Below are 5,000 nucleotides of genomic sequence, written 5' to 3' on the forward strand. Positions count from 1 at the left end.
AGAATCCGATTCACTCTGCCCGCTCGTTCTGACCATTGGATCACACACTTAAGCCAATACCCGCTACACTTAAGAGATCTCGAAATCTCGAACGAGACCCAGATTCTCTGCGGGTGAGTCGGGCGGCCTGCCGTCGCCGTCGGCTTGCCGTTTGCCTTTCGCCTGGTCGCATGGCACTCGTGCCATCGACCACGCAACGCGAGAGGCCTTCTCCCTTCTCCTTTCTCTCTCATCTCTACTCTCTCTCTTCTCCACCGGGGGTTCTGCGGATGAAAAAGCTCAATATCTGGGATTGTATATATACATATGCACGAAAGAACCTTCTACTCACGGGGCGAGTGGGTGAAAACCCCCGCACCGAGCGCCGAGTTGCAACACATGGTCGCGATGAAACGACGGCTGACCCTACCGAGAAGGCCAGCAAGGGTCTGACGTGCAAAAACATATTTACGCACCACAGGCAAGGAGCCTTTTCGAGTCTCGGGTGGACTCCCGTCCGCGAAAGCTTCATATCTGAACGTCGATATATACGTGTGCACGGAGGGACACCTCTGCTCACGGGGCGAGTGGGTGAAAACCCCCGCTCTGAGCGCCGAGTTGCAACACATGGTCGCGATGAAACGACGGCTGACCCTACCGAAAGGGCCCGCTGGAGTCCAACCATGACACGCATACACACACGACAGACATTAAAAGCCTTCTCGAGTCTTGGATCGACTCTACTACCCCCCTCATATATAGAATCCGATTCACTCTGCCCGCTCGTTCTGACCATTGGATCACACACTTAAGCCAATACCCGCTACACTAAAGAGATCTCAAAATCTCGGACGAGAGCCACACCTTGCGGATGCATCGGGCGGCCTGCCGTCGAGGTCGGCCGTCGCCCCGTCTCACAGACTCGTGCAACACGACGAGTCCCAGCCTACGCCTGTGTGCATCACCGTCGGCCTAAATCTCGGCCCTCGCCCGGTCGCATGACACTCGTGCCATCGACCGCACCATCGACCTTCTCACCCGGGAGCAACCCGTGTTTTCAGAGGAGTGCCGGGGGTTGCTCCCGTGCCGGGTATGTCTTGTCCGGCGGCGCCCCGTCTCACAGACTCGTGCAACGACAACGGGTCCCATGCCTACGCATGTGTGCATCACCGTCGGCTAATTACTCGGCCCTCGCCCGGTCGCATGACACTCGTGCCGTCGATCACACCATCGACCTTCTCACATGGGAGCGACCCCGTATTTTCAGAGGAGTGTCGGGGTTGCTCCCGTGCCGGATATATCTTGACGAAATCAAGGAGATATATGAGGAAACTTCTACAATTTGAAGATCGACCGGCGAGACAAGACACTCCCCTTAATATATAATCCGATTCACTCTGCCCACTCATTCTGACCATTGGGTCACACACTTAAGCCAATACCCGTTACACTAAAGTTGACCATGTTTTTTTTTTTTTTGATATTATTATTATTATTTTTTTTTTTGTCAACGTCCTCTGTAACGAAGTCAAAACTCTATGCATGTGTTCGCGTGTCGTTCTGCCGTCTCCGCCGGGCACATCCCAGCCAGCGCCCGATACATTTCAGTTGACAACGGTCACAACTCTATGCATGTGCTCGTGGGTCGTTCTGCCGTCAACGTCGGGAACACACAGGCCAGTACCCGCTACATTAAAATTGACAATGGTCACAACTCTATGCATGTGCTCGTGGGTCGTTTCTACCGTCAACGTCGGGCGCACACAGGCCAGTACCCGATACATGCAAGTGACAGTGGTCACAAACTCTATGCATGTGTTCGCGTGTCGTTCTGCCGTCTCCGCCGGGCACATCCCAGCCAGCGCCCGATACATTCAAGTTGACAACGGTCACAACTCTATGCATGTGCTCGTGGGTCGTTCTACCGTCAACGTCGGGCGCACACAGGCCAGTACCCGATACATGCAAGTTGACAATGGTCACAAACTCTATGCATGTGTTCGCGTGTCGTTCTGCCGTCTCCGCCGGGCACATCCCAGCCAGCGCCCGATACATTCAAGTTGACAACGGTCACAACTCTATGCATGTGTTCGCGTGTCGTTCTGCCGTCTCCGCCGGGCACATCCCAGCCAGCGCCCGATACATTAAAGTTGACAACGGTCACAACTCTATGCATGTGCTCGTGGGTCGTTCTACCGTCAACGTCGGGCGCACACAGGCCAGTACCCGATACATGCAAGTTGACAGTGGTCACAAACTCTATGCATGTGTTCGCGTGTCGTTCTGCCGTCTCCGCCGGGCACATCCCAGCCAGCGCCCGATACATTCAAGTTGACAACGGTCACAACTCTATGCATGTGTTCGCGTGTCGTTCTGCCGTCTCCGCCGGGCACATCCCAGCCAGCGCCCGATACATTCAAGTTGACAATGGTCACAACTCTATGCATGTGTTCGCGGGTCGTTCTACCGTCACCGTCGGGCACACTTGAGCCAGTACCCCCGCTTGACTTTTTTTTTTTTTTTTTAAGTCAACGTCTTCTTCAAGGAAGTCCAAATTCTATGCATGTGTTCGTGGGTCGTTCTGCCGTCTCCGTCGGGCACACACAGGCCAGCGCCCGATACATTCAAGTTGACAGTGGTCAAAACTCTATGCATGTGTTCGCGTGTCGTTCTGCCGTCTCCGCCGCGCACATCCTAGCCAGCGCCCGATACATTCAAGTTGACGATGGTCACAACACTATGCATGTGTTCGCGTGTCGTTCTGCCGTCTCCGCCGGGCGCATCCCAGCCAGCGCCCGATACATTCAAGTTGACAACGGTCACAACTCTATGCATGTGCTCGTGGGTCGTTCTACCGTCAACGTCGGGCGCACACAGGCCAGTACCCGATTCATGCAAGTTGACAACGGTCACAAACTCTATGCATGTGTTCGCGTGTCGTTCTGCCGTCTCCGCCGGGCACATCCCAGCCAGCGCCCGATACATTCAAGTTGACAACGGTCACAAACTCTATGCATGTGTTCGCGTGTCGTTCTGCCGTCTCCGCGGGCACATCCCAGCCAGCGCCCGATACATTCAAGTTGACAATGGTCACAACTCTATGCATGTGTTCGCGGGTCGTTCTACCGTCACCGTCGGGCACACTTGAGCCAGTACCCGCTTGACTTTTTTTTTTTTTTTTTATGTCAACGTCTTCTTCAAGGAAGTCCAAATTCTATGCATGTGTTCGTGGGTCGTTCTGCCGTCTCCGTCGGGCACACACAGGCCCAGCGCCCGATACATTCAAGTTGACAATGGTCACAACTCTATGCATGTGTTCGCGGGTCGTTCTGCCGTCAACGTCGGGCACACACAGGCCAGTACCCGATACACGCAAGTTGACAATGGTCACAAACTCTATGCATGTGTTCGCGTGTCGTTCTGCCGTCTCCGCCGCGCACATCCTAGCCAGCGCCCGATACATTAAAGTTGACAGTGGTCAAAACTCTATGCATGTGTTCGCGTGTCGTTCTGCCGTCTCCGCCGCGCACATCCTAGCCAGCGCCCGATACATTCAAGTTGACGACGGTCACAACACTATGAATGTGTTCGCGTGTCGTTCTGCCGTCTCCGCCGGGCGCATCCCAGCCAGCGCCCGATACATTCAAGTTGACAACGGTCACAACCTCTATGCATGTGCTCGCGGGTCGTTCTGCCGTCAACGTCGGGCGCACACAGGCCAGTACCCGATTCATGCAAGTTGACAACGGTCACAAACTCTATGCATGTGTTCGCGTGTCGTTCTGCCGTCTCCGCCGGGCACATCCCAGCCAGCGCCCGATACATTCAAGTTGACAACGGTCACAAACTCTATGCATGTGTTCGCGTGTCGTTCTGCCGTCTCCGCCGGGCACATCCCAGCCAGCGCCCGATACATTCAAGTTGACAATGGTCACAACTCTATGCATGTGTTCGCGGGTCGTTCTACCGTCACCGTCGGGCACACTTGAGCCAGTACCCGCTTGACTTTTTTTTTTTTTTTATGTCACGTCTTCTTCAAGGAAGTCCAAATTCTATGCATGTGTTCGTGGGTCGTTCTGCCGTCTCCGTCGGGCACACAATCAAGCCAGCGCCCGATACATTCAAGTTGACGATGGTCACAACACTATGCATGTGTTCGCGGGTCGTTCTGCCGTCAACGTCGGGCACACACAGGCCAGTACCCGATACATTCAAGTTGACAACGGTCACAACTCTATGCATGTGCTCGTGGGTCGTTCTACCGTCAACGTCGGGCGCACACAGGCCAGTACCCGATTCATGCAAGTTGACAACGGTCACAAACTCTATGCATGTGTTCGCGTGTCGTTCTGCCGTCCTCCGCCGGGCACATCCCAGCCAGCGCCCGATACATTCAAGTTGACAACGGTCACAAACTCTATGCATGTGTTCGCGTGTCGTTCTGCCGTCTCCGCCGGGCACATCCCAGCCAGCGCCCGATACATTCAAGTTGACAATGGTCACAACTCTATGCATGTGTTCGCGGGTCGTTCTACCGTCACCGTCGGGCACACTTGAGCCAGTACCCGCTTGACTTTTTTTTTTTTTTTTTTTATGTCAACGTCTTCTTCAAGGAAGTCCAAATTCTATGCATGTGTTCGTGGGTCGTTCTGCCGTCTCCGTCGGGCACACAATCAAGCCAGCGCCCGATACATTCAAGTTGACAATGGTCACAACTCTATGCATGTGTTCGCGGGTCGTTCTGCCGTCAACGTCGGGCACACACAGGCCAGTACCCGATACACGCAAGTTGACAACGGTCACAAACTCTATGCATGTGCTCGTGGGTCGTTCTACCGTCAACGTCGGGCGCACACAGGCCAGTACCCGATTCATGCAAGTTGACAACGGTCACAAACTCTATGCATGTGTTCGCGTGTCGTTCTGCCGTCTCCGCCGGGCACATCCCAGCCAGCGCCCGATACATTCAAGTTGACAACGGTCACAAACTCTATGCATGTGTTCGCGTGTCGTTCTGCCGT

The sequence above is a fragment of the Apostichopus japonicus genome, chromosome 5 (assembly GCF_037975245.1).
Source record: "Apostichopus japonicus isolate 1M-3 chromosome 5, ASM3797524v1, whole genome shotgun sequence".
NCBI classification, from domain to species: domain Eukaryota; kingdom Metazoa; phylum Echinodermata; class Holothuroidea; order Aspidochirotida; family Stichopodidae; genus Apostichopus; species Apostichopus japonicus.